Below are 13,856 nucleotides of genomic sequence, written 5' to 3'. Positions count from 1 at the left end.
ATATGAGGAGATGCAAGAATTGGGACAACAGAGGACAACTGAGGATGAGGTGGTTGGATGTGGCTTTACAGACTCAATGGGCATGAACTTGAGCAAACTTTGGGAGATGGTAAAGGACAGGGAAGCTTTGTGTGCAGCAGTCCATGGGATCCCAAATAGTTGGACATGACTTAGCAGCTGAACTAAACTGAACTGAAGGATAGGGATTATGAAATCAGTTCCTGAAAATATCTAACTGTCTAAAGACCTGTTCCACCAGTTTCCCTGGACCACAGAGTGCCTCACTCTCCACCCTGAATCCCCTTCAGGGTGTATCGAAGGTCAATAGCTACAGCAGCACAGGGTTCAATCTCGGCAGAGGGAGAAGGCAAATGCCCTTGGCAAGCACCAATCTGAAGTTGACATACCCCACTGTGGAGGCTATGATATAAAAAGAATGGAGACATATGTGTGGGGCATGAGCATCTTTGCAAGGACAATAATATTTCTCTTCCAACTCCGTAGAATCCTGCTGTGATAGATACATGTACAAGGTTCTCTAAGCTAATAAAAAATGAATTCTTTACCCTAATTTAATGAGAAGTGCTGAGACATAACTAATCTCAATTGCTATCTTCGACATTAATTTCAGCACCCACTCCCGCTCCCCGCCGCCTTATTACCTGAATTTCGGAACAAGAAAGCTGCAGCAAAATTGACTTATTTGCTTCCCACCTTCCAGGATTATCCCTTTATAGAAATGCTAATGAGTATCAAACCAGTTAATCCTAAAGGAAATCAGTCCTGAATAGTCATTGGAAGGACTGATGCTGAGGCTGAAGCTCCAATACTTTAGCCATATGATGCAAAGAGCTGACTCATTAGAAAAAGACCCTGATGCTGGAAAAGATTGAAGGCAGGAGGAGGAGATGACAGAGGATGAGGTGGTTGGATGGCATCACTGACTCAATGGACATGAGTTTGAGCAAGCTCCGAAAGTTGGTGATGGACAGGGAAGCCTGGTGTGCTGCCGTCCACAGGATGGTAAAGAGTCGGACATGACTGAGTGACTGAACAACAGTGAGCACTGAAATAGTCAAGTTGCATGAGGGTGTGAGGATGAGGCCCCAGACTGCATTTAAATCATCACAAGGTGATGGTACAATTTTAACAGGGAAGAACTGAATCTGACTCCATGGTGGATCTGTTTCTTTTACTTTAACCTTTGTTCTCCGTTGCTTTTGCTACTACACTGAAAGGATGCTGTCTACAGCTGTAAGCATACACAATGTTCTGCCTTGGTGCCCCTCTGCCTGAATGTTAAACTAAAGTGTCTTTGTTCAGCTCACATGGAGATATTCTGACTCCGTCCACCTGTGAATGACTGCAGAAAAGAAAAAAGTGACACATTCCCTCCCTGATGCTGGCCAAGCCAGGAGATATTCTGCAAGACTTAACAGTCTTTTTACTTTACTTCCTCACCTCCTCCTCATCTCTGTTCTATAAGAGCAGTCAGACCCCGATAAGATGGTATTCTAGGACACTAGTCTGCCATCTTCTCAGATGCCTGGCTTTCCAAATAAAGTCACTATTCCTTGCCTCAACAATTGGCCTCCTGATTATTGGTCTATTGTGCAGCAAGTGGGGCTTCCCTGCTGGCTCAGTGGTTAAGAATCTGCCTGCAATGCAATCTCCTGCAATGCAGGAGACACAGGAGACATGGGTTCGATCCCTGGATCAGAAGACCCCCTGGAGGAGGGCAGGGCAACCCACTCCAGTATTCTTACCTGGAAAATTCCACAGACAGAGTAGCATGGCGGGCTATAGTCCATAGGGTCGCAAAGAGTCAGACACAACTGAAGTGACTTAGCATATAGCACACATGCACAGCAAGCAGACCAAGCTTGGATTCAGTAACACGGTCACTGTTATCTTCTGAACATGAGCTGTAGACTCTGTCAGCACTACTCTTCCATGTCACTTGCAGGTCTGTCTGTTAATAAAAAAGAGAAAGTAGACGAAAAAATCTGTTTAGATGAGAAAAGGAAAAGAGGGAGTCTCCGTTTAACTGTGATCTAGCTTCCTTCTATAGGCTGTAGATGCTGAAATAAAATAGACATGCACTTTTAAGCCACACTCTCCCTACCAGTTCTCAATAAACATGAAATAAAACATATTCTATAGAGATCCACCCAACTGCTCTGACTTAACACTCCTCAAGTTCAGTGCATTACACCAGACACAAAAAGAATGGCACAAATCAAGCGGAGGAGGAAGTTGTTCACAAGCAGGGGGCTGTGTAAGGCACAGCCTGCTGCCAAAATCTGACACTCCTGGTTAAAACTAAAAGTTGTCACCAGGCCAATATCAGTCAAGGTTACCACTCAGTGTAGACCAACTATGTCTCCTGGAGAAAAGAAAGGATTGGAATTGAACTTGGTTTGTGGGGCTACAAAGATGGACAAACCCAACCCTGCTAGGTCTTGCTCTCATTGTAGAGAGCAACCTGATCTCAAGGTTCTCATAGCCCAAAAAGCAACTAAACTTACAAGGGAAGAAAGGTCTTAAAAGGGCAGCCTATTTCCATAGCTGGTGATTTCCCTGCAGCCTTGCAGGTAGCTGCCACGTCTGCCCAGCCAAAGGGTGGGAGGGCAGTAGCCGTACAAATCTTAATGTAAGTTGTATAAATGGAACCACTTTTTTTTATGTCAATCTTTTTAAACAATATTTACTTATTTTCACTGTGCCAGATCTAAGTTATGGCATGTGGTATCTTCGATCTTCTCTTGTTTTTTTTTTTTTTTTTTTTGCAGCATGTGGGATCTATTTCCCTGGCCAGGGATTGAACGAGGGCCCCTGCATTGAGAGAGCAAAGACTTAGCCACTGAACCACCTGGGAAGTCCCTAAACTGAACTACTTTTAATCTGATCTGGGGCAACTCCTACTAAGTATTAGTACAAAAACCCAGCCCTCTTTATCAGAGTGGAGAGAAGTGCAACATCCTAAGTCACTGCCCAAACTGGATTGTACTGTTTGTACACTCTTGGTAACCTCATCTAGGTAGCAAACCTCCTTTACTGAAAAGCCTGTAGGCAAATGCCAAGTACTACAGAACACCAGGACCCACATGGAGCTTGTCATTTAAATCATTCTTTTGATAAGAGCTCCACAGGGTCTTCAGAGAAGGCAGTGGCACCCCACTCCAGTACTCTTGCCTGGAAAATCCCATGGATGGAGGAGCCTGGTAGGCTGCAGTCCATGGGGTCGCTAAGAGTTGGACACGACTGAGCGACTTCACTTTCACATTTCACTTTCATGCACTGGAGGAGGAAATAGCAACCCACTCCAGTGTTCCTGCCTGGAGAATCCCAGGGATGGGGGAGCCTGGTGGGCTGCCGTCTATGGGGTCACACAGAGTCGGACACAACTGAAGCGACTTAGCAGCTGCAGCAGCCACAGGGTCTTTGAGAACCAAGAAAACAGTTGGCAGGGAAGACTTAAATATTTGGTCTCCTTGCCCGTGGAGGCCCTTAAACATCCTGCATCCCATTCCTCATGCCTGTGACTTCTCAGATCAGGCCTTGCCCTTTCCAGCGAACAGTCTTGAACTGGGCAACAAATATTTATTAAATGCTGGAAACATGAATGAAACAAACAAAAACCCTTGGGACTTCCCTGGTGGTCCAGTGGTTAAGAATCTACCTGCCAGAACAGGGGGCACTGGTTCAATCCCTAGTCCATGAAGATTCCACATGCCCCTGGGCAACTGAACCCATGTATGACAACAATTGAATCTGTGCTCTAGAGCCTCCAAGCCCCAACTATTGAGCCTCTGAGCTACAACTCCAGAAGTTCTGGATCCTAGAGCCTGTTCTCCTCAGCAAGAGAAGCCACAGCAATGAGAACCCCATGCACTGCAAATAGAGACTAGCCCCCCACTCACTGGCACTAGAGAAAGACCCAACACAGCCAAAAATAAAATAAATAAATACATTAAAGAGAGTACAGTGATTTCTACCACAAAACATAAATGCATAAAAATTCTGGCTGTCCTTCTCTTGGGCCCAATTCTTTCTCAGTTCTCCTGGAAAAACTTAGAATTTCACACACAGAAAAATCACACTTGTTGCTTCTATCTCCCTGACCTCATGGTCTACATGGTTTTCCTTGCTAACCCCACTCCATTCATATTAGACTTCTGCTGTTCCTTGAACATGCCCCAGCAAATTCCTACCTAAGAGCCTTTGCATTTGAAGTTCCATCTGTCTAGAATGTCCTCCCCCCATGTGTCTATGCTGCTCACCCCCTTACTTCTCTGAGGAATTTTGTCAGTTATCAACTCCCTTAAAGAGATTTTCCTTGACCACTGAGTCTAAAATCAAACCTTTCATCCAGTTTTCTTTCTTTAAATAATTTATCACTACTTGATATTTTAAAGCCTTTGACTGGGTGGATCACAATAAACTGTGGAAAATTCTGAAAGAGATAGACATACCAGACCACCTGACCTGCCTCTTGAGAAACCTGTATGCAGGAAGCAACAGTTAGAACTGGACATGGAACAACAGACTGGTTCCAAATAGGAAAAGCAGTATGTCAAGGCTGTATATTGTCACCCTGCTTATTTAACTTATATGCAGAGTACATCATTAGAAACACTGGACTGGAGGAAGCATAAGATGGAATCAAGATTGCCGGGAGAAATATCAATAACCTCAGATATGCAGATGACACCACCCTTATGGGAGAAAGTGAAGAAGAACTAAAGAGCCTCTTGATGAAAGTGAAAGAGGAGAGTGAAAAGTTGGTTTAAACTCAACATTCAGAAAACTAAGATTATGGCATCTGGTCCCATCACTTCATGGCAGATAAATGGGGAAACAGTGGAAACAGTGGCTGACTTTATTTTTCTGGGCTCCAAAATCACTGCAGATGGTGACTGCAGCCATGAAATTAAAAGATGCTTACTCCTTGAAAGGAAAGTTATGACCATCCTAGACAGCATATTAAAAAGCAGAGACATTACTTTGCCAACAAAGGTCCGTCTAGTCAAGGCTATGGTTTTTCCAGTGGTCATGTATGGATGTGAGAGTTGGATGGTGAAGAAAGCTGAGTGCTGAAAAATTGATGCTTTTGAACTGTGGTGTTGGAGAAGACTCTTGAGAGTCCCTTGGACTGCGAGGAGATCCAACCAGTCCATCCTAAATGAGATCAGTCCTGGGTGTTCATTAGAAGGACTGATGCTGAAGCTGAAACTCCAATACTTTGGCCACCTGATGCGAAGAGCTGACTCATTGGAAAAGACCCTGATGCTGGGAAAGATTGAGGGCAGGAGGAAAAGGGGACAACAGAGGATGAGATGGTTGGATGGCATCATCAACTCAATGGATATGGGTTTGGGTGGACTCCGGGAGTTGGTGAAGGACAGGGAGGCCTGGCATGCTATGGTTCTTGGGGTCACAAAGAGGTGGACATGACTGAGTGACTGAACTGAACTGAACTGATATTTTATCATATATAATACAAATAACATTTATATCACATTATATTATATTAATCTGCTCTTCATTCATTTTTTGTCTGAATCTCAAAGGTAGAAAATTTGTTGTGTCCTCTGATTTATAAGTGCACCAGTCAGGGCCTGACACAGCAGAGAAATTCTCCCCAGTCTCCCCTGCCCAGTAGTAGTGTTACTTGCTTAGTCATGTCCAACTCTGAGACCCTATGGACTGTAGCCCACCGGGCTCCTCTGTCCATGGAATTCTCCAGGCAAGAATACTGGAGTGGGTTGCGATTCCCTTCTCCAGGGGATCTTCCTGACCCAGTGATCGAACCCGGTTTCCTGCCTTGCAGGCTGATTCATTACAGTCTGAGCCACCAGAGAAGCCCCTCCCACCTCACCCATCCCCAAACAATGGAAAATGCATCATCAGAGCCAATACGCATAAGATTCATGCCTGTGGCAGCAATAACAAGAGAAAGGAAATTTGGAAACTTTCAAATGAAAATCATATTTTCAAAGAGCCAGTAAAGCCCTGAAAATTACTGAGAAACCTTCTTCAGAAACTTTGTATACCTCTTAGCCATTTTTAATTAAATGTGTTGCCCCTAAAACACTAGCATTCAAAATAAACATGGATTAATTTAATTTCTTTTTTGTTTTGTTTTGTTTAATCTTTGGCATGGCACCATTACGGTTATAAATATTTGTTTCAAATACTCTGTATTTCAGTGGCATTTGAGTCATATATGTGTAGGAATCTAATCACCAGTAAGCACACTACTTTTATGTGAAAGTAATCCCTTCTGATTTCCAAACAACCAACTGTCAAATGATATTTTGAATTATAACCTATCTGCAAATTGGGGACAGTCTTAAGGATGCCTTTAAAATTTTTAGGATTCAAAGTTACTTGTGATGTGAAGTTTTTCTTTATACACAAAAGAAAAAATAAAATTCCAGTAGCAAAAGTAACAAGGAAGAATACATGTGGCCCAAATAAGCTGTTAAGTCCTTTACGAACAAGACTAAGAAGAAAATGTGCTAAGCATGACATTTTGAGAGGTGTGCCCACAGAGTCAAGCCATTGTTATCTTCAGGGACTAAACAGAAAGGCTACTAGATATGTAATAAGGATTTATGCAATAAGGAATTCAGTGACTAGTATCAAATTTCATGTGTAGCTGATCCTATACTGACCTCACCCCTAGTCCAGCAATAGTCAACAAAAACTATGTAGCAAGAATAAAAAAAAATTGAACTTCCCAGTTAGTTATTTATCAATCATTTTGGTCTAAAACAGTCTCTTTTCCCTTGTAAAAGTTTTTGCACATATTGTTGTTGTTGTTGTTCAGTCACTAAGTCATGTCCAACTTTCTGTGACCCCACGTACTGCAGCATTCCAGGCTTCCCTGTCCTGCACTATCTCCCTGAGTTTACTTAAGTTCATGTCCATTGGGTCAGTGATGCCATCCTACCATCTCATCCTTTGAGCACATACATGCTCAGTCTTCCTGAGCTCTTCCCCTTCCCATTTCTTCCACCTGAGATAGCATCTGTATACACAGCAGAGATCATGGTGGTGGGTAGAGAGAGCTTGGATCTGCACATGGGTCTCAGTGCCTCTCTTAAAATCCTCCTGGGCCTCCTAAGCAATGGTTGTTCTTGTCCATTTGATCGGTGCTCTTCCTGCCAATGCTCACAGCCAAAGACAGCTGGTCAGACTCATAGTCTGCCTTCTCTTGGTTTTCTTTGAACTTAATGAACCTCCTTGCTGATTTGGCCCCAGATCAACTCACATGAGCATTGCATGACCCTCTGGGGTCTGGCTGTGATGGCCATTTGATCCCTAGTCCAAGGGTCTACCATATAGCTTTCACTACACAGTTACTAGCCCAAAGCACAATCAACTGCTTTCCACATCGGTCAACAGGACAGGGAGCAATTTCTGGATTCTTCTGGCTCTTTACCTCAGAGCAGAGAAAGATCTCTGGAAGTTAGAATCAAGGTTTTCTACTGTGTAACCATATCTCATTGGACTTCCCAGGTGGCACTAGTGGTTAAGAATTCACCTGCCAATGAATTAGATGCATTAGACTCAGATTCCATTCTTGAGCCAGGAAGAGCCCCTGGAGGGAATGGTAACCCACTTCAGTGTTCTTGCCTGGAGAATCCCATGGACAGAGGAGCCTGGCAGACTACAGTCCAGGGGCTCTCAAAGAGTTGGACATGACTGAATGACTGACACTTTTGCTTTTCACATGGAGGATATGAGTAAGTAAGGTTGAAAGTAAAGGCAGTGAGAACAGCTAATGATAGTATTAATGACAATAATAGCTAGCACCGAGTAAATACATGCTGCATGCCAAGCACGTGTTTAATGCTCACAACAATCTTATGGAGCAGGCACTAATAGTATCCCCTGTTTACAGGTAGGAGACTGAGGCTGTGAGTCTTCTTAACATCCATCACACAACCAGTAGATGATAGAGGTGGAATTTGAACACAGGTAGTCTGACTCCAAAATCCATTCTTTTGTAGTAATCCAGGTAAGAGTAATGGTGACTTGGATTTGGGCGCGGGGACCAGGGATGTGGTAGGCAGAATAATGCCCCTTCCATGCTGCCCATATCCTAATCCCCAGAACATGTGACTGTGTTAAGTTACATGGCAAAGGGAGGTAAAGGTTGCTGGTGGAAACTTTTAATTCACTTTAAAAATAAGGAGACTCCCCTGGACTATCTGAGTAGACCCACAGTAATGACAAGAGTCCTTAAAAGTCCTAAAAGAAGAAAGAGGCAAAAGAAGAGGATGACAGGAAGAAATGTGATGGTGGAAGCAACATCAGTGAATGTAATGCTGTTGGCTTTGAGATGGAAGAAGGGGGCCATGAGCCAAGGGTGGCCTTTAGAAGCTGGAAAAGGCAAAGAAACAAACTCTCTTCTAGAGCCTACAGAAAGAAATGCAGCCCAGCCAAGACCTTGGTTTTAGTGCAGTGAGGTATCTGTCAGAACTCTAACCTACAGAGCCATAAGATAGTATATCTCTATTGCTTTAAGCCACTAAGAGTGTCTTATAGTGTTATAGGAATAGGAAGTTAATTCAGGGTTAAATTCACAGGATTTAGAAATCCAGTAGATAATCAGTGTCCTGATAGTTTTTGCTGGTGTTTAGTCACTAAGTCGTGTTCGACTCTTTTTGCAACCCTATGGACTATAGCTCGCCAGGCTCCTCTGTCTATTGGATTTCCCAGGCAAGAATACTGGAGTGGGTTGCCATTTCCTTCTCCAGGGAATCTTCCTGAGCCAGGGATTGAATCTGAGTCTCCTGCATCTCCTGCACTGGCAGGTGGATTCTTTACCACTGAGCCACCAGGGAAGCCCAGATACTTAGAACTTGAATGATTCCAAGACGAAGTAAAAGGAGATGAAATGAACTTCAAAGGCTCCATTTATTCTCTGAATCTAAAGCCACTTAACTGACAGCCAATGTTTTCATTCCTCCAAAGCATAGCCCCAGCCATTTAGTCCATGTGTACCTTCTGGATTTTTTATGTGACTTCCCTTGTTTAGTCTTTTCACTTGTATCAACAGCCTCATCAGAAATTCCCTCCATTTCTTTCCCCCTCTCCATTGTTGTCTCCCATGTTGACCAGACTTAGAGCTTTAGTGGACAAAAAAGCATCTTGATCCCTCCCTAGGCACATTTTCAGTTCTTTTACTATGTTCTCTCAAGAAATGGACCCAATACACTCTTTAATAAGATTTTACCTAATTAAGAATATGATAATGAGCTGCATAGATACAGACCTTCCATGGGCAAGCTTCATTATCGGGCACAAACAAGCCCTAGCAATAAAGTGTGACCCAGTGGGGACCACTAACCTAGTGAGTGAGGAAGCAGGGGAGGGAGAAAGGTTTCAGGAAAAGATGTGTCTGTATTTAAGTCTTTAGAAAGCATTTCCCATCACACCTCTCCTAGCTTTTCCACCTTTTGATTTTGCAAGCAGAGAAATGTGCGACTAAACAGCTATAAACCAGCTCAGGTAGACTGGACAGAAAAAGTGCGTATGCTTTTATACCATCAGAGTCACCTGAGATGACCCCAGTCATGCCTTTTACTTGTCCCATCAAAGGAAAGGAAAAGACAGAAAAGAGGAAGGGGAAAGTTATTCAGTGCAAGTCAGTTGCTCAGTCATGTCTGATTCTTTGTGACCCCATGGGTTGCAGCATGCCAGGCTTCCCTGTCCATCACCAACTCCCAGAGCTTATTCAAACTCATGTCCATTGAGTCAGTGATGCCATTCAACCATCTCATCCTCTGTCATCCCTTTCTCCTCCTCTCTTCAATCTTACCCAGCATCAGGGTCTTTACAAATGAATCAGTTCTTCACATCAGGTGGCCAAAGTATTGCTTCAGTATTGGTCCTTCCAATCATTATTCAGGACTGATTTCCTTTAGGATGGACTGGTTGGATCTCCTTGCAGTCCAAGGGACTGTCAAGAGTCTTCTCCAACAACACAGTTCAAAAGCATCAATTCTTTGACACTCAGCTTTCTTTATAGTCCAACTCTCACATCCATACCTGACTACTGGAAAAACCATAGCTTTGACTAGACAGACCTTTGTTGGCAAAGTAATGTCTCTGCTTTTTCATATGCTATCTAGGTTGGTCGTAACTTTCCTTTCAAAGAGTAAGCAGCTTTTAATTTCATGATTGCAGTCACCATCCGCAGTGATTTGGAAGCTGCCCAAAATAAAGTCTGTCACTGTTTCCCCATCTATTTGCCATGAAGTCATGGGACCAGATGTCATAATCTTAGTTTTCTAAATATTGAGTTTTAAGCCATTCACTTTCTTCTTTCACTTCATCAAGAGGCTCTTTAGTTCTTCACTTTCTGCCATAAGGGTGGTGTCATCTGCATATCTGAGGTTATCAATATTTTTTCCCGGCAATCTTGATTCCAGCTTGTGCTTCATCCAGCCCAGCATTTTTCATGATGTACTATGCATATAAGTTAAATAAGCAGGGTGACAATATACAGCCTTGATGTACTCCTTTCCCAAGTTGGAACCAGTCTGTTGTTCCATGTGCAGTTCTAACTGTCGCTTCTTGACCTCCATACAGATTTCTTAGGAGGCAGGTCAGGTGATCGTTAAGAATTTTCCACAGTTTGTTGTGGTCTGTGATCCACACAGTCAAAGGCTTTGACATAGTCAATAAAGCATATAGATGTTTTTCTGGAACTCTCTCGCTTTCCCGATGATCCAACAAATGTTGTCAATTTGACCTCTGGTTCCTCTGCCTTTTCTAAATCTAGCTTGAACATCTGGAAGGTCCCAGTTCATGTACTGTTGAAGCCTGGCTTGGAGAATTTTGAGCATTACTTTACTAGTGTGTGAGATGAGTGCAATTGTGCGGTAGTTTGAGCATTCTTTGGCATTGCCTTTCTTTGGGATTGGAATGAAAACTGACCTTTTCCAGTCCTGTGGCCACTGCTGAGTTTTCCAAATTTGCTGGCATATTGCATGCAGCACGTTAACAGCATCATCTTTTAGGATTTGAAATAGCTCAACTGGAATTCCATCACCTCCACTTGCTTTGTTCGTAATGATGCTTCCTAAGGCCCAATTGGCTTCGCATTCCAGGATGCCTGGCTCTAGATGAGTTGGCTAGTGGCTCTAGGGGCTCAGATAATCACACCATCGTGATTATCTGGGTCATGAAGATCTTTTTTGTATAGTTCTTCTGTGTATTCTTGCCACCTCTTCTTAATATCTTCTGCTTCTGTTAGGCCCATACCATTCCTGTCCTTTATTGTGCCCATCTTTGCATGAAATATTCCCTTGGTATCTCTAATTTTCTTAAAGAGATCTCTAGTCTTCCCATTCTATTGTTTTCCTCTATTTCTTTGCACTGATCACTGAGGAAGACTTTCTTATCTCTCCTTGCTATCTTTTTGGAACTCTGCATTCAAATGGGTATATCTTTCCTTTTCTCCTTTCTGATATTTAAGTGTATTTTGCTAAGGCAGTGACAGGTTTCATTTAATGGAAGTAGATAATCAATTTAATGTCTATTTTGGGATGGGCTAGGCAGTAAGGAATCTGCCTGCAATGCACAAGACCCAGGTTCAATACCTGGGTAGGAAAGATACCCTGGAGAAAGGAATGGCTACCCTCTCCAGTATTCTTGCCTAGAGATTCCAAGGACAGAGGAGCCTGGTGGGCTATAGTCCATGGGGTCGCAGAGTCAGACACAACTGAGCAACTAACACTATTCACTTTTTTGCTTTTTCTGTATAAGTTTGGTTTATATATACCAAATGACTGCATCTATTCAAAAAGTAGTTATTGAACTGACTGACAAAATATCAACAACATGGTCCCTGACCTCATAGGACTTGTAATCAGCTTTTAAAACAATTTTCATTTATGATTTCATCTTTTTCATTTATTATTTCACCTTTTCAGAGAAAACATAGTGTAGCAAAATAGTTTGCAAAATCTCAGGTGAGGAAAATGGAAGGAGGTGAGACAGAGTTGTGGATTTTGTATGGAGGAGGAAACGTCTGACCTGGACCTTGATGCTGGGCTAGAGATGGAAAGAAAAATTTAAATCATGTGCAAAACCAGGGAAGCAAAATGTTCATGAGGAGGTTGGGAGACTGAAGGTGAGGAGACTAGTTGGCCAAGGGAAGGATGGAAAGAAGGATGCAGACAGATAAGGAAGGATGCTCACACTTCTCAAAGGAGATGCTGGGAGCCTCAGAAACCACACATAACCACGGTGAGTTTTTCCAGGGTGTCAATTTCCTATGAAGTTTTGGAAAGGAAATTTATGTCTTTTAAGTGGCTTTAAAACATTACTTTCATAACAATGAATGTACTAATATGTGTGCATGCCTGCTAAGTCACTTCAGTCATGTCCGACTCTATGTGACCCTATGAACTGTAGCCCACCAGGCTCCTCTGTCCATGGGATTCTCCAGGCAAGCATATTGGAGATATACTAGTATCTCTTTATGTAAATTTTTGTGAGTTTTTCTGTTTTTTTTTTTTGTTTGTTTGTTTGTTTTTTGTTTTTAATGGCTGTGCTGGATCTTCTTTGCTTTGCACAGGCTTTCTCTAGTTACGGTGAGTGAGGGCTACTTTTCATTGAGGTGCGTGGGCTTCTCACTGTGGTGATATCGCTTGTTGCAGAGCATAGACTCTAGGTGCAAGGGTTTCCATAGTTGCTGTGCTGGGGCTCAGTGGTCATGGCCCCCAGGTTTTAGTTGCTCCGAGATATGTGGAATCTTCCTGGATGAGGGATCAAACCCATGTCCCCTGCATCGGCAGGCAGATTCTTATCTACTGCACCAGCAGGGAAGTCCTGCATGAGTTTTTAAGATAAAAAATCACCTCAAAGAGCTTCATCATCTGCACCAGGACCTCAAACTCTGGATGTTCACCTTCTTAGATTCCTCCTTCTCCCTATTCCAACTTAAAAGCTCAGACACGTGTAACTCCTCATTACCGCCCAGTCTGACTCATCTTCCTGTTCACTGACACTGCTCTTTCTCGGGTGCTTATCACATCTCCCTCAGATTATTGCCGTGGATTCCTGGCTGGTCTTGCTGCCTCCCACCTTCCTTCTCCCTCTCCCACTACACTACTTCTGTGTTATCTTTCTAACATGAAAATGCAATCATTACTACCCCACCGGTAAAACTCTTCCAGCCTCTTCTTTCCACCTTTCCTTTGTGCTCCGGTTACACCACACCCACCTCCCCACCCCACCTTCAGAGTTCCCCAGATGGGCCCCATCTGTTCTGCACACTCTGTCTTCATCCACCTCCCAGACCCTCCTTCTTTGAGAAAACATTTCCTGCAAGCATTTGAACAACTCATCTCTGTACAACACACAGTCCTTGCAGAAACCAAAACCTCAACAAGTTCTCTCCAAGGGACTTTGTTTCCTTCTATTTCTGGGATAGTTTACCATTCTCCATATTCTGCAGCCCTAAATCCCAGGCTCCTTGATGGTGATCAGGAATCTGCCAACATTTTATCATTTGAGAAATAATTCAGAGGCAAAGGAGATAGGGCACCATTTTCTTAAACCTCGTGTCTTCCACATGGCCAATCCCCGAAGCATGGATTGTTTTAAACAGCTCACTAAACATTTACTGACTTACTAAGATGTGTCAGGCACTGTTTTAGGGGCTGATGATGAAGAGATAAAGGAGACACAATCCAGTTCTGGAGAAATTAAGTTTTGTAAGTATCTCTCTTTCTAGCCCATTCCCAGAGTCAAGGAATGTGGCAGCTATCAAGGAACATGGTTCTCATCTGACACACATTGCACCAGGATATAGGCCAAGGAGAGCCCCA

The sequence above is a fragment of the Dama dama genome, chromosome 14 (genome assembly GCF_033118175.1).
Source record: "Dama dama isolate Ldn47 chromosome 14, ASM3311817v1, whole genome shotgun sequence".
NCBI classification, from domain to species: domain Eukaryota; kingdom Metazoa; phylum Chordata; class Mammalia; order Artiodactyla; family Cervidae; genus Dama; species Dama dama.
The sequence above is the reverse complement of the archived record's forward strand: the minus strand, read 5'-3'. Positions refer to the sequence as shown.